Source organism: Hippopotamus amphibius, chromosome 7 (assembly GCF_030028045.1).
Source record: "Hippopotamus amphibius kiboko isolate mHipAmp2 chromosome 7, mHipAmp2.hap2, whole genome shotgun sequence".
Lineage (NCBI taxonomy): Eukaryota > Metazoa > Chordata > Mammalia > Artiodactyla > Hippopotamidae > Hippopotamus > Hippopotamus amphibius.
This window is the reverse complement of record NC_080192.1, coordinates 51908867-51932476: the sequence shown is the minus strand read 5'-3', so window position 1 is coordinate 51932476 and position 23610 is coordinate 51908867. Positions and strand designations below refer to the sequence as shown.

Genomic DNA, 23610 nt, shown 5'->3' with positions numbered 1-23610 from the left:
TGCAATGCCAGCAGGTTCGGTGTCTTGGGTTCAGTGTCTCATGGGGCCCGCTTCCTGGCTCACAGCAGTATTTTTGCTGTGCCCTCGTGTGGCAGAAAGGGCAGGGGAGCTGTTGGGGGTCTCTTCTATAAGGACACTAATCTCATTCACGAGGGTGCCACCCTCATGACTAACCGGCCACCTTGCAAACACTCCACCTCCTAATGCCATCACTTTGGAAGTTAGGACTTCAGCATAGGAACTCTGGGAAGATGCATTCAATCTAGCACAGAGCAGTATATAAGCAACTGAGAATTTCTTTATTAAGAACGTATTAAGGACGTCCCTGGTGGCGCAGTGGTTGGGAATCCGCCTGCCAATGCAGGGGACACGGGTTCGAGCCCTGCTCTGGGAAGATTCCCCATACCGTGGACAAACTAAGCCCGTGCGCCACAACTGTTGAGCCTGTGCTCTGGAGCCAGTGAGCCACAGCTGTTGAGCCCATGTGCCGCAGCTACTGAAGCCCATGTGCCTGGAGCCTGTGCTCTGCAACAAGAGAAGTCACTACAATGAGGAGCCCGTGCACCGCAGTGAGGAGCAGCCCCTGCTCTCAGCAGCTAGAGAAAGCCCGTGTGCAGCAATGAAGACCCAACGCAGCCAATAAATAAAAAATTAATTAATTAATTTAAAAAAAACCAAAAACACATTAAGGAAGAAGAGAAGCATGAAAGTCAGGTGGTCAGTGACCACAAGCTCTAGCTAGGAGAATCTAGTTTCAAAACACATTTAACGTTTTTAGAGAGAGATTCTCAGAGGCAGCGCTCATCTGTTAAATCGATTCTTTACTGGGGAGGAGGTGGAGTAGAGGTGAAGTGGGACAAGGGTGTGATATTTTTGGAGCAGTTTGAGATACTAAGTAATTTCCTGATAAGATTACTTTCTTCCTAAGTTAAACCTGCACTGTGGTCCTTCTCTTACTAATGAAAAAGTCAAAGCAAACTGGATCAGCTCGGGATAAGATCTGGGTTCCTAGCTCTTGTGCTTAATTCCAAGATGTGTGTGTCTTGAGCACACGTGAAAGAGTTGGCTTTGGGATAAGGGTGGGATCCGTTTTTGTGGAGTACCTTATTTTTTCTTTATTTTTTAAATTTATTTTATTTTTGGCTGCATTAGGTCTTCATTGCTGCACATGGGCTTTCACTAGTTGTGGCTAGCGGGGGCTACTTGTTGTTACAGTGTGCGGGCCTCTCATTGCAGTGGCTTCTCTTACTGCAGAGCATGGGCTCTAGGCGCACGGGCTTCAGTAGTTGTGGCGCACGGGCTTAGTTGCTCCACATGTGGGATCTTCCTGGACCAGGGCTCGAACTCGTGTTCCCTGCGTTGGCAGGCCGATTCTTAACCACTGTGCCACCAGGGAAGCCCCTGGAGTACCTTATTTTGATTTGAGATTTGTTTATGAATTTAACAATAAAAGTAAATCACAGTCTTTATTTTCCTGTCACTTTTCCACTATGTGTGTGTGGGGGGGAAGGGTGGTGGTGGTGGTGGTTTGCAATAGTTCAGAATACAGCAAAATTTGAAAGCAAGTTTAGAAAAATCAAACACTAAGAATTATTATCCTAATGTTGCTGGAAATAAGTCCTCTGTTTTTTCCAGAAAAGGAAAACTAGGAAATAATTATAGTAGTGATAATTCATTCTTTCCACTTGCTCACAGTTCTGTAACTGGGAAGAGCTAAATCTGGACTCCATGTTCAGTCTGTTTCTTTGACTTTAACCTTTGCTTTTCGCTGCTTTTGTTATTATAATCATACATGATGGCCTGCCTCAGGGAACCCTGCCCCTCTGCCTGAATGTTAACCTAAAGTGTCTCTGTTCAGCTCACGGGAAGACAGTCTGCCCTGCCCACCTGTGAATGGCTGCAGAAAAGAAGAACTTAACACCTTGCCTCAGGAGGCTGGTCATTTAAGATGTTTTACAAGACTGGTAGCCCTTTTTACTTTCCTGCCATCTCTCCCTCTGTGTTCTGCCTTTTTTAGTTTACTTCCTCACTGCCTCTGCCTCTCTGATTCGATAAAAGAAACTGGCATCCAAACCCTGATAAGATGGTTTTTTGGAGACATTAGTCTGCCATTTTCTCTGTCTGCCGGCTTTCCGAATAAAGTCGTATTCCTTGCCTCAACACCTCGTCTCCGTGTGTTGTGCAGCGAGCAGAGTGAGGTTGGACACTTCCATTCCTGTTAACCAGTTACATTTAGAAGTCATTGTAACTGGCATTTTAAAGGAAGCTCGTAAAGAGCTCTCTCATTGTGTTTAAAGCTGTGAATACTGAGGAGTTTGTGTTGCCCTGTATTGTGAGAAAACTGCTGCCTGAACCTGGCGTGGCGCTGTTAGCTGTGAGGGGCAAAGGCTAATACTTTGTCGTTACACTCAAATTTCTTGGTCTTTAAGGGGTAAGTCACAAACATATATTTTAAAAATAGATGGTGACACTATCATTTGTTTTTCCTCGTAAAAGCAAGGGAATTTCTTTTTTAAAATAGATTTTCCCCAAAGACTAAAACAATATATACTCAACTCAGAGAACTTGGAAATTAAAAAAAAATGGAGACATTTCTAGAAAATCTCTTCCTTTCAGGGGTGCTGTTGGTTTCGTTTTGAGCAAACTTTGTTCCTGCTGACTTGCCTTTATCCCATCCCAGCAGTGCTTTCTGGTTTGGACATCTCCTTTGTGGAGGGCTTGTCAAGGACATGGCTGTCCTTTCCCTGCCTCCATTCCAGTCTCTTGAATTTGGAGGACTTGGAAGCCAGTCACCTGGCTTTCTCACCCCACCAACTTCCTGTCTTTCAATTTGTTCAACACTGAAATCTGCAGTCTGGTTAATGCAACATCCCTTGGCGGCCCCTTACTTGTAAACATGTGTCACCAGGGCTTGTGTCTGAGTCTGAGGCTTGACAGTTAGAACGCATCTTGTAGAGGGAAAGAGCCCTCGTGTGGGAGGCACCAGGTCCAGGTGCTGGCCCCACTACCCAGTCGAATTGTAGTGGCGACAAGTTCAACTCAGTGTTCTCATGTGTAAGTGGTGTCGACTGGAAAAAATGCACAACCTGAAAGTTGAGAATTATGTTTTATTTGGTAGATATACTGAGGACTTAAGCCTGGGAGGCAACCTCTCAGATAACCTTGAGGGACTGCTCTGAAAGTTAAGGGAGGAGCTGGATATATAGGCATTTTTGCAAACAAACAAACAAACAAACAAACCAAACAACCCCCCAAAACCAGGTAGTTGTCACATCAAAAGACTACTGTTAATTAAAGAAAACAGACATCTCAAGTTAGTGAATTTAGTGCTTTTCTATGTATGGGAAGGTGCAAGAGTAGGGGCTCCTTGAAATCATTCCTTTGATACTGATACGCCCCTCAGCTATCTAAAGCCGGTATCCCCTTCTCTCCTATCCTGAGTCCCCTCAGGGTGCATTGCTGGGGGTGCTGCAGTGGCTGATGGCTTGCTGGCCAGAACTCTTTTTGTTTTTTTTACTGATATGGTAGGTGACATTCCTTGTCCACAGTGGTAGTAACATTTTTTAGATAAAATTATCTGATTTCTCTGCTATGTAACAGGTTCTCAGAAAGAATCCTTTCCCTGGAGGTTATGCCCACCAAAACCTTTTTGTTTCTTTAGTTCAGAAATGTTTACTGAACACCACCTGTGTACCAGGACTTGCTCTCGGGACTGGATCCCCAAACAGGAAAATCGCTATCTTCAGGGGGCTCAGATTCTTGTGGGGAAGACAATGATAAACAAGATGATCAAATATATGATATTTTAAATAGTCGTAAGAGCTAAAGAGAAAAGAGAAAAGCATGGAAGGGCGATTGGAAGGGGCGGTAAGGGTTTTTGCGTGTGTGTGGGGGGTGGGGTGGGGGGGGTGTCTTTGGATATCCATGGAGAATGCTTAGAATAGTGTCAGGCATTCAATACAATTTAACTATTATATGTTAACACTGTATTGTGTCTTCTGTTGTAAAACTCAAAGCTTTAAATAGAAGCTGGAGGAACCACTTTCTTGGAAAAGGTGCCCAGAGCTAGAAGAACTAATTCTGTGAGTGCCAAATTTGGAGCAGAGACGTAATGTTGACCTCCCCCTCCCCGCATCTTCCCACGCTGCTACTTTTCTTTTCTTTCTTTCTTTTAATAAATGTATTTATTTATTTATTGGCTGTGTTGGGTCTTCGTTGCTGTGCGCGGGTGAAGTGAGTAGGGGCTACTCTTTTTTTTTGGGGGGGGGTACACCAAGTTCAATCAACTGTTTTTATACACATATCCCCGTATTCCCTCCCTTCCTTGACTTCCCCCCACCTCGAGTCCCCCCCACCCTCCCCTCCCCAGTCCTCTAAGGCATCTTTCATCCTCGAGTTGGACTCCCTTTGTTATACAACTTCCCACTGACTATCTATTTTACAGTTGGCAGTATATATATGTCTGTGCTACTCTCTCGCTTCGTCTCAGCTTCCCCTTCACCCCCCGCCCCCTCCCAAACCTCGAGTTCTCCAGTCCATTCTCTGTATCTGCGTCCTTGTTCTTGTCACTGAGTTCATCAGTACCATTTTTAGATTCCGTATATGTGAGTTAGCATACAATATTTGTCTTTCTAGGGGCTACCCTTCATGGCGGTGCTTGGGCTTCTCATTGTGGTGGCTTCTCTTGTTGTGAAGCACGGGCTCTAGGCATGTGGGCTTCAGTAGTTGTAGCATGCAGGCTCAGTAGTTGTGGCTCATGGGCTCTAGAGCACAGGCTCAGTGGTTGTGGTGCACAGGCTTCATTGCTTTGCGGCATGTGGAATCTTCCTGGACCAGGGAGCGAACCCTGTGTCCCTTGCATTGGCAGGCGGATTCTTAACCACTGTGCCACCAGGGAAGTCTGCAAACATTAATTTGTAATGTTAGGTTTTCACTTAATGTTACTATTAAATACCAACTTCAATAATAATAGTAATAATAGTGGTGATGGTAGCCAGCCGTCATTGTAAGGTGATTCGTGTGTTACCTTGGTTACTCTGAACAAGGACCACCTGAGGGCAGGTATTTCTATCTTGTCCATTTTGCTGACAAGAAACTGAGGCTTTGTGAGATTAAGAGATTTAGAAAGTAAGGAAAGAAAATGTTATCTTAAAAGATCACTTTTTATTGATCAAGATAACATCTGAGTTGAGAAGTCAAGGGAGGGACTTCCCCAGTGGCCCAGTGGATAAGACTTTGTGCTTCCAATGCAGGAGGCCCGGGTTCCATCCCTGGTCAGGGAACTAGAGCCCACATACATGCCACAACTAAGAGTTTGCATGCTGCAACTAAGACACGGCACAGCCAAATAAATAAAAGTCATGGGAGGGTTGCTTATACAAGACAGCGTTTTGAAGCAGCTCAACCTTTTGCAGGGCAGAAGCCAAGTCCTCCTGTGGCTACTCCCACTGTTTGTTTCCTGTATACAGTACTGGACCATTTGAATGCCAATTGAATGGAATCCTAAAGGGCTGGTGTATTTGCATAGTCTTCCTGAAAATTCCCAGGAAGCTTCTACCTTTGCTTTCTTCTACATTGATCTGTTCACCGGAGAAATAACTGGATCACTGCTGATTACTCTCAGTTCCCACTAGAATGAGAGTCCAGTCTGTCATCTCTGTTTTGCAGGGAAGGAAATAGGTTGGAAAGCCACAACAGATAGGCCTGCCCAGGGTGTCTGGTGACCAAGCTGAGACAAGTGTGCTTTCTCTCACTTTCTCTCTTTCTTCGGGAGTCCCGACACTGCGGCGCTCCAGGCAGCTGGGAATTTGTGGTGAATCCGCAGTCGCCCATCCTTACACGGAGCAGTTTAGAACTTTTGAAAAATAAAACATTCAAACTTCTAGAATGCAGTGTTGTGCGCCCCCCCCCCCCCCATATTTGTGCTTATTTCTCTCTTTGAATGACGACATTTTAGTGAATACACAGAGAAGTGATGTTGATCTCACAGTGTTAGGAAAATAGTCCAAGGGGAAATCAAGAAAACAACCTTGATTGTCTCAAAAACAGCTATAAAAGATATCTGTGGAACTGAATAGGAATTGATGTTGGATGATTATACGAAATCATTGACTTTCCTTAGGTATGATAATAAGGCTGTTTTGATTTTTCAGGAGAATGGCCTTAATTTTAAGAGATTCAGGCTTCATCATGTCTGCATTTTAGAAATGATTCTGCAAAAAAATAAATAAAGCTCACCGCCTACACGGGGGTGGGATTAAACCCACTGAGGGCAGGGACTACAGCTGCCCTAGTGGCTGACACACAGTGACATGTGCAGGAAGTGTTTGCTGAGTGGGAGTTCATTACAAAGAAACCAGCCAGCGCTGCCCACCTCTGTCCCTTCCCCTACACTGAGCTCCTCCAGGGTCGAGTCTGTCTTTGAATCTTCCCCAAGCACTTTGTACAGTGCCGGGCACTCATTAATCTGAAGGAATGGGAAAAATGCTCAGCTAGCATAATAGCAGCGACCATCTGAAAGTGGGTTGTTTCTTCCTTGCAGATGCGCGGACTGGTAGGAATCCAAGGATGAAGGGTGATCTCTCTTGTTCTAGGGGGCCTTTTCAGGGAAATGAGGCCAAGTTAGTAACAGGTCTGAAGAAGGAGAGGCAGGGTACTGGGAGATACAGCCAAAATCCCCAAGACTGATGTATTTTTGCAGAAAATAAGCAGGGGCCATTGTGCATCATGAAAGCTGAGCTTTCTGGAACTTCCCATCCTCAACTTTGGAATTTGGTTTGGTCTTAGGTGGGGCTGGTTTTTAGGTTTTAAGAGCTAGGGTAGACCTGAGGTTGCTTTCAGATTATGAAACGTGTTTTAAGCCCCTTCTTGGGTGATATTGGGAAGGGAAGGAAAACTTAGCATTTTGTCCAAATTTATTGCTTATTGCTCATATGTGTTTTACGTTGTTCAGTGTTTTCCCAAGATATGAGTGAGAAATTCAGGCTGTAGTCAACTTCCCGAAGTACGAAGCAAATACTTAACGCTATTTAAGCATAGAATGGGATTAGTTACAGAAGGCCTAATGCAGATTGTTTATTTTCTGTTTTAGGATGAAAGAAATGGCACACAAAGAGGGAAGACCATTTTTTACTTGTTACAAATTTGAAATTTATTTCCCTTTCTTCTTCCTCCCTTCCTTCCTCTCTTTCCTTCTCTCTCTCTTTCCTTCTCTCTTTCTCTTTCTTTCCTTCTTCCCTCCCTTCCTCCTTCCCTTCCTCCCTTCTTTGTCTTTCTTTCTCTTTTTCTTTCTAACTACTGAGAAGTCAGAGTGGTTAACTGAAACAGACTCTAAAAATACCCTTTAGCAGCATGCTAAAGTATTTTCTCTTTGTCTAAAATTAGCTGATTTGAGCTGGGCGCTCTGGTTTTCGAAAGCCATCCATTAGATGCTCCAGCTCCTCCTCCTCTCTGGTTTTAAGAGCTCTGGATAACTTGCTAGACAGGGAAGCAAACTGGGAATGACTTTATCTTTTGCACAAGAATTTACAAATATCTGGGGCAGGTTCCTGTTTAGATCTCACCTTCTCCAGGGAGCCTTCCCCAGATTTTTCTCTCCTGCACTCCTTTCTAGACCATCTGTCACTTTATCCTCCATTAGCACCGCTTTTCATGTCCCACCCTGCCCTGAAGGGCAGACCCTGTGCTCGGCTTACCGTCCTAGCTCTGTGCCTCACACAGCTGTTGGCCGATTATTTAGGTGCTTAACAAATACTTGTTGAATGCTAAAATAGGTCCGTTGACTAAGCAGATAGAAAGCAAAATATTATTTGTTGGTGGTGTTGACAAAGAGACTTCCCTTTTCATATGAAAATAAAGAAGGAAGTGGGAGAGAAACTAGTTGAAATGGGAGTGGCTCAGAAGTGTTGACAAGGTCAGGATGTCGTGGGAGAAGCCCCTTGCCCGGAGGAGAGCCATGTGGAGGTGGGGAGGGCAGCTGCTACCTGCCCGGCCTCCTCTGCCGGAACCCTAGAAGCCTTTGGACAGTTCTAAGGTGTGTTGTGTTTTTAAAACAATGTCTTTGTTTTTAAAAATATGGTTTACCTGCTTTGACTGGGGAACGACATTTATTTTTATGAAGGTACATGTACTTAGTAAGCAGGTTCCATTTGTTAGTGTCTGGAAATGTTTTTCAGTTGGGGTATGTGTATGTGTGTATCTATGTGTATGTTTTCTATCACTAGTTCCTTGAGAGAAGGGGGTTATAGCTTCTATTTTAGACCAATAGAATTTCGGTCTCAGACGTGTTCCCTTTTTACAGGACCGGACTTCATCCCATTTCCCTGCCCGAGTTCTGAATCAGTTAAGAACATGGAGCAAGAAGGATAGAGACCAAAATGTACCTTTACTGCTGGTAACAGATAAAGCTGATGTGGGGAACATAGCTTATCCCTGCGGGCAGGGGGCCTTCCGGAGGCGGACCTCCTGTGCTGTGCTGAGGACGGCCCCCTACAGGGTCAGAGCGGGATGCGGGCCCCCACGGAGGACAGAGGGAGGGGCCGACTATGCACGCACGCTCACTTTCTCCTTCCAGACGCACTGCCCCCGTCCTCCTTTCTTTTGGGCACAGAGACTGCTGGGGTGGGGAGAGGACGCCTTCTTTCCCTTTTAAGAAGTAAGAAAATGACACCTGGAGAGGTTATGTACTTTCCTAAGGTCACCTAGCTGGTTGGCAAAGCTTTCCTCCTGGACTCTAGAGGCCATTTGGTGTGCGTAGGAAGGACATGGTTTTGGAGTTGCCCAGGCCTCATGTTCACATGCTACTAGCTGTGTGACCTTTGCTTGGGTTTACGCATCTGTGCAATGGGGTTAAACTTTCAAGGGCTCTTGAGGGTTACAATAACTCTAACCTGTGTTGAATAACCTGGGTCAGTGCTCAGTGTCCTTAAGGAAGCATCGCACATGTCACCCTGCCAGCCTGGGGCATTGACCAATCCACCGGTTCTTTTTAAAATCGGGTTTGGAGCATCAGAAAACTTGGTAATTGGGGGATGGTTCTTAGCAGAGTGGGACTTGAAAGTTGACTACTTTAATTTTGATGTTTTGAAAGGAAAAAAAAGTGTTTCTAAGGAAGAAAAGTCCTTAATTGAAAGAAATTTACATGTCTCACGCACCCTAGAAAAACGTGCATCACACCTGGAATTGATGTTATAATCAGGAGTTGAAAGGGACCTGTGTAACCTTGGGGAGCTAATGCCTTTCAAATCTAAATATTTTCATTTCTTTTCTAGGACGTTCTTTAAGTAGGTGTTTGAAACGTCTTGTTTTGTTGTATGTTCGAGGACTCCGAAAAAGTTCCGGGGTGGAGGGGTGTACACATTGGCGGCCTCAGTGAAGGGGTGAAAAGGTGAAACATTTTTTGGGCAAGGGATCTGGCCCAGAACTTGTACGTGGTGACGTGCTGTCGTCCCTGTCTTGGTGTTTCCTTAGATGTGCTGGATGAAACGCTTCCCCGTGCCCCCGGGACACGGTTGTTTCAGGCGATGCCCTGCGTGGGGACACGGATGCAGCCCCAAGCAGGCGCATATCCTGTGTGGACTACTGTGCGTTGACCCCCCCACTTTCAGTGTCTGCTGTTTGCTTCCTGTCCGGATCTTTAGGGAAGTACCCACAGCTTCGGTCCGTGTGTTTGTTTCAGACCCCTGATGCCAATACACGCACTGAATTAAATTTCTCTTCTTTCGTCCACTTCAGATCAGCCTTTCACGTTATAGTCCACAGCTCCCAGCTGAGCCACCCCCCACCCCGCGGGGGCGGGTGGAGGTGGGGGCGGCAGGGCAGCCGGGCTGCTGCCCCCTCGCAGCGAGGAAAGGCGGGGCGGCGGGGCGGCGGGGCGGGGGGCGCTTCCTCCAGGCCTGGGGCTTCCTGTGCACGCCTGGAGGAGGAAACCCAGCGGGAGGGGCGGGGGGGCCCTCAGGCTGTGCAAGGAACAGAAATGCTCCTGCACACCAAAGAAAATGTAAATTGCTTGTCAAGTACCCCCCAGCGCCAGTTAACGGCAGTTCAGTTTCTAGGGCGACTGCAATGTAGCTTTTAGTTATAAATTAGTCGACTAACAGGGTAATGTTTAAAAAGCTACTTTTCCTTTTGTCAGTTCTTGGCAATAGCAGTCTTTTTTAAAAAAAAAAACAGCTAGGGAAGCCTTCTTTATTTTCCAGACCACAGTGGCTTGTTGTCACCTGGGAGAGCTCCAGTTTGCTTTCTCTAGCAACTTCCGTACACTGGTCTCTGTAAGTGCGTTTGGCTGACGCTGTTAGCTTTGCCACTTTGGTGCCTCTGTTCTCAGTGTCACAGTTGTTTCCTGGAGGGTGGCTCCGGAGCGAGGGGCAGTCGGCACATCAAAGTGTGTTCAGCTATTCTGGCAGACTGCTGAACGGCTCTGTGTTTACTTTTGTCTCCAAGGCTCTTTTTAAATTTTATTTTTAAAAAATACATTAAAAATGCATGATTTTTAATACATAATTTTCCCCTCTCACCAGAGAAGTGTTTGAAAATTTTGTAAAAGTTTTATACGGAAAGAGAAAAAAAAAGCCTTAAATCTTATCAATTAGGCATAAATTTAACATTACTAACATTTTGGAATATTTCCTTCTAGTCTAAAGGCACAGTTTGTTATACTGGATGTTCAGTTTCTCCTCTAATTTTTTTCCCCCCAGCATTAAAATCTCTCTGTAGGCTTCATGTTAACAGCTCCTGTATGGTTCCTCTTAAGGTGTATGAAAGTATTTAGCCATTTCCTTAATGCTGGGCATATAGCTTGTAATTTTGAAACTAAGGCTCTGTGGATCTGGCCAGATTACCAATTCCCTAATAAATTGTTAGTTGTTTTAGTACTTCACCCTCCAAAATTCAGATTGAATACTGTGTATCAAACACCTTAGCCTCCAGAAGCCAGCGATACACAGACCTGAGGGTGGGTGTCCCCACACACTTTCTTTTCTTTTTTTTTTTTTGGCACACGGGCTTCGTTGCTCCGTGGCATGTGGGATCTTCCTGGAGCAGGGATCGAACCCATGTCCTCTGCATTGGCAGGCAGATTCTTAACCACTGCGCCACCTAGGAAGCCCCCCACACACTTTCACAGCCGACATCCATGGTCCTTCTCTTCTCTCCTCTTCCTCCTTTATTGACTGAATTGGCTTTGAGTGTCAGACAGACCTGCTGTGAACCTCAGCCCCTGCACGGCGTGTCCTTGGGCACATGAATTCTTCTAAGCCTCCACTTTCCTATTTGCAAAATAGAGATAAGAGTGAGTCCCCATCACAAGTTCTTTTAAGAACTGAGTCAGGTGTGAAGGGTGTGGTGTGCTGTCCACCCTCCTGCGGCTCAGCCCCTTTCAGGGATGTGGGTTGGCTGATTCTGCCCGTCCAGTTTTGGAAGAACAGAAAGGAAAGAAAGGGAAGCAGAGTGGGGGAGGTGTGTAGAGACAGTTTTCTTCCCATTCTCAGTATAAAGTTCAAGTGTTTTGTTTTGGCACTGCCTGAACCCTCCAGGGCAGGATGTCTGGGCGGGGATTGAGCCCCCTGGCTGGGGTCAGTGAGGTGGGAGAGGTGGGCCGGGGCTCCAGGCCCTTGGGTGTTCTCCTGGCAGGGGTCTGCCTCCCTCGTCTCGATGCTGGCCTGTCTGTGAGTGTTGCCTGACTCACCCCAAGCCTCTGCCTCTGACATTCTCTTTGTGACTTTTGTGTTTCTCACCCCATCCACAGCTAAGCAGGAGGGCAAGAAGGGATTTTCTGTAGAAAAGAGTATCTTTTTTTAAAAAAATTAATTAATTTATTGGCTGCGTTGGGTCTCCGCTGCTGCACACGAGCTTTTTCTCTAGTTGCAGTGAGTGGGGGTTCCTCTTTGTTGCAGTGCGCAGGTTTCTTATTGTAGTAGCTTCTCTTGTTGCGGAGCACGGGCTCTAGGTGCATGGGCTTCAGTAGTTGCGGCACACAGGCTCAATAGTCGTGGCTCACGGGCTCTTGAGTGCAGGCTCAATAGTTGTGGCGCGTGGGCTTAGTTTGCTCCGTGGCATGTGGGATCTTCCTGGGGCAGGGTTCAAACCTGAAACTTGAGTCCTTTGCGTTGGCAGGCGGATTCTTAACCACTGCGCCACCAGGTAAGTCCCAGAAAAGAACATCTTTCAAAATTACTTATGTGAGACTCTTCAAGGCACTAATCCCCGATTTTTGTATGAATTGCTCTAACTTATCTTTTTTTATTTTAAAATATTTTTATTGTTGAATGGTTGATACACACAGAAGAATATATGTAAGATATTCTCGTTAACAGTTGCTGAGTCAAAGGTTACAGGCATGTTCAGCATTGCAGGGTAAGGCTGATTGCTTTCCAACACGATGGTATAAATATTATTCTCCCATTGGTGCACGTGAGCTCCCTTTTGTTCAGTGTCCTCACTGCACATGAGGTGTCCCCAGACTTTTAAACTTGCCTTTGTAGTGGGTGTGAAGTGCCCCATCAGTGTGATTTTAATTTGCATTTCCCTGATTTCTGAGGCTGAGCATCTTTTCATTCATTCATTCTCTTCCTCCCCTTCTCCTCCTCCTTCTTCTTATCAGATTTTTGCATTCCAACTATGTGCTAGGGTCTAAAAGTCCATTGTTTTGAGGAGGAGACTCAGAGATAGTAACTCAGGAGACAGTTAAAGACTCCAGATGCAGAGTGCACATTGGCCCTCAGTGAGCAGAATGAGAGACATGTGCTTTGTTGTGCAGCACTGCCTGAGGCCTGGAAACCCCTCTGTTGCCCAACCAGTACTTAGCTCCTGCCCACTGGCAGCAGGTGGTGTAGAAACTATTTCTAAGCCAGACAGGCCTGGATTTAAATTCTGTTTCCTCGCTCAGTGACAGCAAGTTACTTTCGTTCTCTGAGTCTCAGTTTCTTATCTATAAAATTGGTATGGAAAAATGTGCCTTGCAGGGTTGCTCTAGGATTAAACAAGATAGGAAATGGAAAGGAGTGCCAGGTAGGGCCTCAACCCATGTTGCGTTCTACCAGGTTTCTTTGTTTTAAGAACTGACCAGAAAAAAAACACCTCAAGACGACTAATATTCTGTTCCAAAGAATTAGAATAGATTGTCAGGAATTTTGCACTTAAGATCTTATTTGTGGCAAAGGTAAGTCTAGGGTTTTTCCAAGAATCAAAAGGTTGGGTGGATTTTGGAGTCCTTTCCAGGCATTGCTGGGAGTAAATCATTGGAGAGCTGAGTGTCGGCCACCATCCTGATGCACCTTCAGAGGGAGATTCCACCACCACCCAGATGTCTGACTCTGTCTCACAGTCTTTCTGTAGTTCAGAGTTCTTCCCAGTGTCTTACTTACAATCTCTGTTGCTTCAGCGAATAACTTATCTTTTAATTACTCTAGAGTAATGTCACTTCCTTGGTAGGAAGGAGGAAGATGGTTCCTCAGATAAAACCAACACCCGGGGCAGCTGAGGCGGAGCTGAATCTGTAAATAGTCTTCATGTGCCCATGTTCTGCGTGGGTCATTGTCCTTCTGAGAGGGCAGGACATCATGTGTTGCCGTGAAGAGCACATGGATACAGAAGAATGAGTCCTCATACACTTGGTACTTCAGCCTTAGCCTTTTAAGGACTAGGAACAGACTTAATCAGAAGAGCCATCTTGAGTGCAGTGGCGTGCAGAGGGGAGGAGAATTCAGGACGAGGTGGTGGATTGAATTAATGGGAGCACCGGTGATATAAACAGCTTAACGCCTCATGGGCCCTGTCAGACTTTCACCTTCATCTATTACAAAAACATTCATGGTCTGGACATGTGGCTTGGAAGGACGGCTGCTTCTCTCCCTACTCCTGTGTGTCATCTCTGCACCTCGGTTGGTATGAGAGTGAGCTCTACAAATGCGTTTGGACTAGTGCGTTAGTAAGGCTGCACTAAGAACTGAAGATTTACAAATCCAGGCCTTAAAGGAGCTGAATGCGACTGTCTCCCTGGACATTGTCAACCTGAACTTGTTGTCGTCTACATTTTAAACTCTGTCACCTGAAAAAAAGAGAACCTAAGTTGCTTTTAAATCTTTTATTCTGAGGTGGCAATTTAGACTTCATATTAGAATTGGCAAGGAAGAAGATACCAAACTTGCTTCTTCTTTTTTTTTTCTTTAAGAACTATTATTGAGATACAATTGACATACAGTAAACTGCATATATTTAAAGTGTACAATTTGATATTTTTTTTTCTTATTAGTAATGTATATATGGCAATCCCAATCTCCCAATTCATCCCACCCCAACCTCCCCTGCTTTCCCCACACCAAGCTTGCTTCTGATGGTTGTTCTTGGAGTGCTGGTCTACAGACATTTCTTACTTGCTTGAGGCACTCTGTCCTCTGTTCAGATTCAGCTTCAGCTGGCAAGGTGACTCTGTTGGTCTGCAAGCCTCTGCTCCTCCTTTTCAGATTCCTGCTGCTGGTGGAGCTGCAGCCTGCTGATCTCCCAGATGGGCTCCACCTGCCTCCTCCCTGGTGCTGCAGCGTTCCCTCCTGCTTCCTGTCTGGCTCCCCTCCAAACAAGCCTGCTCATTTCCTTTCTCTGGAACCTCCCCTTATTGCCAGGGTTCAAAGGTTTCAACAAGGATGTGGTGGTCACCAGACCTGACCTCCAAACTCTGACCTTTGAAAGAGCCTCTTGTATCCCGGGGGGAACCTGAATTAGGGAACTGTGGCTCCAAGAGCCACGATTGTAATTGCTGCCAAAGGAAATGGACAGCTGCTAGGTGACCCGTGGAGCCTTGAGCAGTGACAGGTTTTAATCTAAAATTTAGGGTGGGCGTTATGTCACCGCTCCACATGGTAGTGTCAGTGTCACTTCCCTCCTGGTTTCTCAGCCATCTCTTACATGTATTTTTCCCATTAATTTTCCTACTGCCCGGTGGAGTTTGTAAGTACTTGATTAGGGTTGTGTTGTAGATGGTACAGAATCTTAGAAAACTTACTGCTGAGTGGGACCATAATCCAGTGCGCTCTTAATAATCAAAGAAACTGAGTTTTTGAGGCCATCCCTTCCTTTGGAAACCTGAGTCTCTTCTGACCTCAGACCTCAGAGAGGTAGGCGGGGGCAGGGGCAGGATTTCTGGCTCACCTGAGGCCACATTCTTTTTCTAATTATCAATCTGATTAGGATTTGGACGTGCTTGGCTCTGAGGCCTCTCATAATCTTTCCTTTGTTTGTTGCCTAGAATTTAAAGAAAGTTAAGCCAGTTGTGAAATGTATCACCTTTCAGAAATGAATAGTGTTTTAACTGACTCCCTTTGAAAACATGTCACACTGGGATTTTTAAATCCGAGTGTAATCTGGTATGCCTTGAGGTTGGGACCTCCAGCAGGGGCACACTGGGGAGACTGGTCCACCTCCAAGTTTGTTTTCTGGCTCCAAACAAATGAGTGACTGTTTGACGATTGGCACACGACCCGGTTTTAAAAGCACAACCATATAGGGTAAGGCAGGCTGGTAACCAGGGGGTTTAAAAAGTGAGGTCATGGAAGGCCCAGATGAAACGCTTTTAATGTGTATCACAACTGCAATTAATCTTATTAACATGCTGCGCCTGGGCCTGCCCTCCCTTCCCCGGGGTGTGCGGGGGTATTCGAGGGGCATGCTTTGAAGGACTGTCTTCTTTGATGGTGCAGATGGATAACAGAAGCGTATCGGGTACCATAAAGGCCTTTTGTGTGCCCTTGCAAATGCATTCAGTTTTGAGAAGCAAACAAAACTCGATGCAGATTGATAAGATGTACAAAAGAGGATGGGTTTTAAATGCAGTCTTGTAGCTGTGGGCTCTGGGACCAGACAGAATCAGGTGAAAAGGGATGGAGCCCCTCCCTGGTACCCAGCATCCAACTTGTTCCAGCTCTAGGAGTGAAAGATTTAAAAACATGAGCTGTTGGGAAGCAAGAGTAGACACAGGAAGTGACAAACCGTAGAAGGTGCTGTGATGCTAAATCTGAATCGATGGGGTAGCACCCGGGTTCCTGAGGCTGCTGTGGTTAGGACGGCTTCCTGGGTGGGGTGGCCTTGACTAGGAGGGTCACAAGGGGAGGATCAGGGTGTGGGGGATGGGGATGCTATTGGAGGAAAGATAAGTGCGCTGAGTGGCAGGGTGGTGCAGTGGTAGGGGTAAGGCTGGAAGACTTTAAAGGCAATCAATGGCACACTTTGATCTGTCCGTCTCTCTCTCACAGTGCGTGTAAGAGAAGGCTAGTACAGTATTGCGTCCTTATAAGGCTGCTGCCCAGTTGTTTTTACAGCCCAATTTTTTTTAGAAGTCCTCTAAAATACCGGTCTGACTCCCTTCTGCTGTTCTCTTTGTTGTTGTTTAACAAGTAGCCTTGGGGACAAAAAGATTGTTTAAAGTTGTCAGGTTCAACAGTTGTGGCTTGGATATGCTAGTATCTTCTAATGAATACAGAATCTACTCGCTAAGTGAATAACTGATGAGAAAAGAAATATCTGTTCCTGTATAAGGTACCCATTTGCACATAATTAATGAATGTCATACTTAAAACATTATTAAAGTTATCTTCAACTTTCTTTCCTGTATATGCCTATGTGGGTTTCTCACCTGCAGGACTTCTCAGAGCCTTTAGCATTCTAAAGCGCATTGGAGGACTTCCCTGGTAGCACAGTGGTTAAGAATCCGCCTGCCAATTCAGGGGACACAGGTTCAAGCCCTGGTCCAGGAAGATCCCACGTGCTATGGAGCAGCTAAGCCTGTGTGCCACAACTACTGAGCCTGTGCTCTAGATCCCAACCACAACTACTGAGCCTATGTGGTGCAACTGTTGAAGCCTGTGTGCCTAGATCCCATGCTCCACAGCAAGAGAAGCCACTGCAATGAGACGCCTGTGCACTGCAACAAAGAGTAGCCCCCGCTTCCTACGACTAGAGAAAGCCCATGCGCAGCAACAAAGACCCAATGCAGCCAATCAATCAATCAATCAATCAAAAATTTAAAAAAAATACAGTGCATTGGGAATCAGTGTGGGGGGGATAGTGGAGCGGGGTCATGGAGGAGGAGGGGGGCAGCCCTTTCTGTCCTCAGGGCATCTTGGGAGGATTAGCGGTCCATGGGGCACCCTGCTATTTGACAGAGCTGTGTGCATGGCCCTTGCCCTCGTAGCTGCCCTCCGTTGTCCATTTACTTTTCCTGCCTGGAGATAACAGTGATGCATGCCTTGAACCAAGGAGGGTGAGGGGGCTGTTCCATCCCTCCTTTCCTTTTTCTTTGCTATTGGAGCAGCAAGCATCTTAGATGGCTGCATAGAAGAATTGCCTACAAGCTAAATTTGGGCAAGATGAGTCACTAAATCCTCATGTATATGGAAATAGAGCCCTAGCTCTATATCCTGCTGTTAAAAAAAAAAAAAACTTCCCGCATGGCAGGGGAAACAACCTGAGGGTGGCCAGGATGAATCAGTGTGCCGTGGCCGGACACCAAGATAAGTGTGAGTCTCTAGATGTGGCACCCGGCCTGCGGTCAACCCTGGTGCCATGAGAACGCGGCAGCAAGCGTCAGGCTGTGCTTTTAAGGTCAAGAACAGCAGTGCCCAGCACCCAGAAACAAGTGTTCTAGTTCTTTCCTTCAGGAATAGACTCTTCCTTGCTCCAGAACAGTTGTCTTTTTACTGTAACATATTATTTTACTTTGCTTTCTTGGGGGTTTTGCTCCCTTGTTCATTTACACCTGTGCACATTACAGAAGTCCCAGACCACATGGGGTTATGTACAGTTAAATTATTTAAAATGAAATAAAATGTAAAGTTCAGTTTCTCATTTCAAATGCTCAGGTGCCATGTGTGGCTGGTGACTGTTCTGTTTTGGACAATGTAGACGTAGAATGTTTCAACCATCATTGTAGATGATGCTGGTGGATGGTGCTGATGCGTATCAGCCATGCCGATCCTTGTTTGGGAAAATTTTCTGGGTCCCTTCAGCACCTCTGCCTACTTTCTTCTAAGTTGGTTGTGTTGTTTTTTGTTTTGTTTTGTTTTGTTTTTTTGCTGCATTTCGCGGCATGCAGAACTTCCCTGAACAGGGATTGAACCCGCTTCCCCTGCAGTGGAAGCAGGGAGTCTTAACCACTGGACCACCAGGGAAGTCCACCTCTGTCTACTTTAACATCTTAGAGGTTGTGGTACCACAGGTGAGCAATGTCGGACAGACATCAACTGTAAATACGAAGCTGTCCCCCGTGGCCTTTCTTGCACGCATTTATCAGGGTTGAGCAAGACATGCTTCTAGCCGAAAAGACCCTCTTGGGGCTTTGCAGGCTTAGCTCTGTGTGACAGCCCTTCCTGTATTCATCACAAGGTTTCCACTTTGCACACCTAAAGGATATCTCAGGACAGTGTTTTCCTGCTAATCACACTTTAAAATCTAGTTCAGGAGCATCTAACCTGACTTGGTGAAAGTTTCTTTTGAGCCTCCCTGAACAGCTTGTGCTCACTAGCTCCTGGAAATCAGTGCTTCATACTGTGCTTACGTGCAGACCTGCTTTGATTTGCTTGTAGGTTCCTCCCTGATTGCTGTAGAAGAATCTCTCCCAGAAGAGATTTTTCTGTTTTGTTTAGGTCCACGCGAGATTTTTCTGTTTTGTTTAGGTCCACGATATTTTATTTGATGTCTTTGTTGAAACACAGCCTGGAAGAAAGATATGTGAAGGAGTCATTACCTAGACTCAAGCTATCCCTGAATTCCATTTGCAGGAGGGCCGATTGGTCCAGAAAAGTGTGGTCTCAGGGATGAAAGGTGCTTGGTGTTTTTATTCCATACACAATACAAGGCTGGGACTTGTTCTGTCTGTAATGGCACTGGGTACCCCACTCTGTTTGGGACATCAGTAGGTGACTGCCTGTTCTTATAACTGGAAAGGAGATGAAAAGTAGGAATTCGTGAGTTAGGAATGAAGCCTCACTTAGAGAAGGCACTGTTAACGTGGTAAGTTTACCCTTCTCCACTGACACAGGCTGGACCCCAAACTTGGCCAGGAGTCAGAGCTCCTCCCCTTGAGAGTGGCAGGACCAGCAGTGGGGAGGTGACGACACTCTTTATTGTCTGACACGCTCCTGTCATGGGCATGTATATTGTCCTCCACTCGGTCAGGGAATCTGTGCTATTTGCATTTTTTAAAAAGGGTCAGTAGTTTTATTTCTTAAAGTTGCAAAACAAGGCAACCCCACATATTCCAGGGGGTGGGGCAGGGAGTAAGACAAACTTGACCAGGCTGTGAGCCGAGAGCAGGCAGAAAGGCAGGGACCGCAGTGGTCTCTCCCGGCTTTACTTGGTACAGAGATGGGCATCGTAGGCATGCAATAAACAGTTGTTGATGATGAATGAATTGTATTATATTTTCACAACAGTTCTATAAAGTACATATTGCCTTGCACATTCTAAAGAGATAAGAAAACTGAGACTTAGGTTAAATATCTTGCCTTTGGTCACACAGCTAGAATGTGGCAGAGCTGTGATTCAGACCTAAGTATGCCTAAGCCATAGACCGCCTGCCCTCACCAGGTTCAGACAGATCTTCTCACGCTCCCGCTTTCTCTTTCACATAGTTACACTCAGATGCTTTATATTTGTTTGGTTTATTTTTATTACATTTTTAACTTAAAAATTTTTTATGCTGCATTTTATATACTGATGTCTGTCAATTATATCTCAGTAAAACTGGAAGAAGAAAACTTTAATTTCGATATCATTTCAGAATTACAGAAAAGTTAGCAAGAAGGGTATGAAGTGCCCAGGCCCTTTGTCCAGGCTTGGAAGGATCTGTATACCCTTGGACAGTCTTGATTTGTGAGCTGCTCTAGCCTAGGGCGGGGGCCACACTCCTTTCGCACAGTCTGGGCCACACTGCCTGGGATTCCTGTGTGTCTGTGAGGTAGGGCGTGTCCCTTATGAAAGTTCACCGGTGCAAAAACAGCTGTGTGACCCCACCCAGCGACGAAGGCAAACCCGAGGGCGGCCTTCCGGGGCTTGCTAGATGTAAACATGGGAGACACGTCTAGGGTTTATAATTTTGCATGGAAGAGCTCTCCCTCTGAGAAACTGGAGGGTTTGGGGAACGTAAGAGAAAAGTGGCTTATAAAAACGATGACTTGTAACTTCCCAGACACTGTCAGGCGTGGCGTCATACCCTCCCCGGCCGCCAAGAACAATAATGGATGTGTCCACGTGCGCCCGCGCCATTTCCTCCCCTCGCCGTACAATTAAAGATGAGTGTTTATGCCCCGACATCTCTGTTCCACGCCTGCCACACGGGGTTTTTTTTTTCTCTTTTTTTTTTAAACCCTCTCCTTGCTTTCACCTTTGTATGCATTGTAACTACTTTCTCCCTTCTGGGTTCCATCCTACTAAGATAGCCATATTCCCAAAGGCATTGTGTTTGGAGGACAGGCAGTATTCTTACCTGTGTGAGAGGAAGGAGGTGGGGTCTCTTTTAAAGGGGTAAACAGTTTGGAAGTTTGCCAAATCAGGAGACTTTCTGCAGTTCTGACAGTAGAAGAAAGCGGTGTCCTCCGCTCCAGGGCCTGAGCGTGTGACTGCTGTGCCTTCCCCTCTGCTGCTAGACTCCTCCGCTCAGAGGAACCATGCTGAGTTATCTTGGAAGCCCTTTTTTCTTTGACATCCCTCACAGATATCGCACCTGTGCTGGACAGGAAGTACCACAAGGGTGGGGGAGGTGTCTGACGTTCCCACGCGGGGCAAGGCGGGGCAAGGCCTGGCCCACAGCTTCTGCTCAGCAAATACGTGCTGAACGAACAGGCCTTGATCTGTGGCCTTGGTGAACAGTCGCAAGTACAAGATCATAGGAATTTCCCTGGCGGTCCAGTGGTTAAGAGTCTGCCCTCCCACTGTAAGGGTCCCGGGTTCGATCCCTGATCGGGGAACTAAGATCTTGCAAGCTGCACAGTGCAGCAGAAATCAAAAACAGAAACAAATGAAGATCACAGAAGAGAGTGTAGATCTTAGAAGTTCTCATCACAAGGAAAAAAAATATGTATGGTAACTAGTGATAACTTACTGTGGTGACCGTTTTTACATACGTATAAAATCATTGTGTTGTACACCTGAAACAAATACAAAGTTATATGTGAATTATATCATAATTAAAAAAAAAAAGACAACTAATTTCTCATCAGAAATAGTACAAGCAACTCTTTTCCTATTTGGCGTAAGGCAAAAAAAGATACAGTGATCATTTTCTAATGTATAAGAATATCGAATCACCGTGTTGTATACCTGAAACTAATATAATATTGTAAGTCAATTATACTTCAATTAAGAAAAAAATACAGAATCATAGCCCTTTAGGTTTGTAGCTGCTTCTCTGGGACTTGCTTTCCAGTTGATTTTACTTTTAATAGTGAGAGTTTAAGCTTTGCAAGGGATCTTGGAGATCTTTGGGTCGAGCTCTTTTCTGGTGTTGTTTCCTACAGTTTCCTGGGTTTTTAATCTCTAATAAAGGCAGCAGAGTGGTTATGTAAGCATGTCTCAGTTATCTGTATTTGGATGACCCAGGGCAAGTTTCTTTTCCCGGACTGGCTTGGTCCTTTGACTTTCCTCAAGCCTCTAGGAAGCCTGACTTGAGGAGGCCTCAGGATGGATGCTAAGTCCAGTAGCATCAGCAAAACCTGTGATTAAGACCTGATTAAAATGGGGGAGTTCCCTGGCGGTCCAGTGGTTAGGATTTGGTGCTTTCACTGCTGTGGCCCGGGTTCAATCCCTGGTCTGGAAACGGAGATCCCCCCAAAAGCCTCGAGTCATGGCCATAAAGAGAGAGAGAGACGGGCAAATAACTTAAACAGATGTTAAAAAACAGAAAACAAAAAACAGCTGACCAAAATGACATGGCCACCCTGCCCTTTGCTCTTAATCACTCCCATCACCCGTTCTCCTTCTCTTCATCTTAGACTTCGTCCTTCTTTAAGTAGTTAGCTCCTAGGGCATATGTATGCTACAGTATTTGTGCAGTTTGCTATTTTATATGTTTTTAATGGTGAGCCTTTGGTTTCCTTGATTCTATGAGTGGAACGATCTTGTCCCATTGATCACACCAGAGGAAGCAAATCTTTGCAACTAGGAAGCCAGGAAGCACCTTGGAGATGTCTGTTCCAGTCGCTTTATTTAATAGGAAACAAGGGAGTAGATGCAGACAGATTAGTAACCCAGGTTCGCTGGTGACAGACCTGGGACTGGGCCCAGGCCTGGCTGCAGTGGGGCACTTTCCCAGCACCCTGCCAGCATCACATCCTATCCCCATGAAATGGAAAATCTCTTATTGTGTACTTTTTTTGGTCTTTTAAAAAAATATTTGTTATATTTTATAATTCTTTTCTTTTTTTTTATTGAAGTGTAATTGATTTACTGTGTTTCAGGTATACAGCAAAATGATTCAGGTTTTTTATATATCTGTATCTCTCTACATATGTAGATATGCATATTCTTTTTCAGGTTCTTTTTCATTATAAGTTGTTAGAAGATATGGAATATACTTCCCTGTTCTATACAGTAGGTTCTTGTAGCTTATTTTATATATAATAGTGTGTATCTGTTAATCCCAAATTCCTAATTTACCCCTCCCCCTTCTTGTTGTATACTATTTAGGATATGCCTTGAAGAGTCTTTGGACAGTTCATAGCGAAAAATGAATGTTGAAACAGACTGTCTCATTTTCTGCTTCAGCTGTGGCCTATAGCCAGCTAACTGTGGATGGGAAGGAGCAGGACAAGTAGAGAGATGCGATAGACATGTTTTACATTTCCTTGGAAATAGTCAGTAAAGCTTCTGAGAAGTTATTTTAGTCTATGGCCTTTTCTCCCTTTAACCAATGACACCAAAAATAAGATTGCATTGGGGTTTTACACTGGTAGGTAGAATGCTCCCAAGGGACTTTGCGGCTTGCTCCTGAAGCTGGGCAGGGACCATGCTGCCCTCCCAACGCTTGACCCATCAGTCCTCACTAGGACAGGGCTGGAATCAAAAGTTATTGAGACGACTTGTCAGCATACCCCTCTCGGGGTCTCCAATCCAGGAACTTGAGACCTGAATGGATTTTAAACCCTTAAGGCGCTCCTGCAAGTTCTGTCGTGGCCGTTCTGTGTGCATCTGTCACACTAGCTCACTGTGTGTAGGTGGGAACAAATGCCTGCTTGGATGACCTCCAGCTGTGAGGATGGGGAGATGTATCTGGCTGGAAAAGAGGTACCTTTTAAAAGGTTTTATTTTGGGGGAGAAATCATCCGATCTTATTGTTCTTCTTCCTCTCTGTTCTGAAGGTTGTTAGGACCCTTCATCTTTTTTGAGTTGCTTCTCAAGTTTGAATCTGATTATGCAGGCTTTCTTTAAGTTTTCAAACACCCATACATGGGAATGGTGTGAATCTGTTCGACTTAGTGGAAACCACGGAGAGGACCTGGATTCAAATTGACCTTGGTCTCTTAACCAGTTGGGTTGTCCCTGGCAAGCCACTGGATTTTGTAGGTCTCAGTGTCCCTGAGACTTACAAAGGGGGATGTGACAAGGGGATGCTAAATATAATTAGTGAGG

The 23610-nt window shown here is 45.5% G+C and overlaps 1 protein-coding gene across 1 annotated transcript in view; it reads left to right on the top strand.

The window, feature by feature from the left end:
* The window catches only part of RASSF3 (Ras association domain family member 3), a 73231-nt gene that overhangs the window by 38839 nt on the left and 10782 nt on the right, over window positions 1–23610 (top strand). The window lies entirely within an intron of this gene.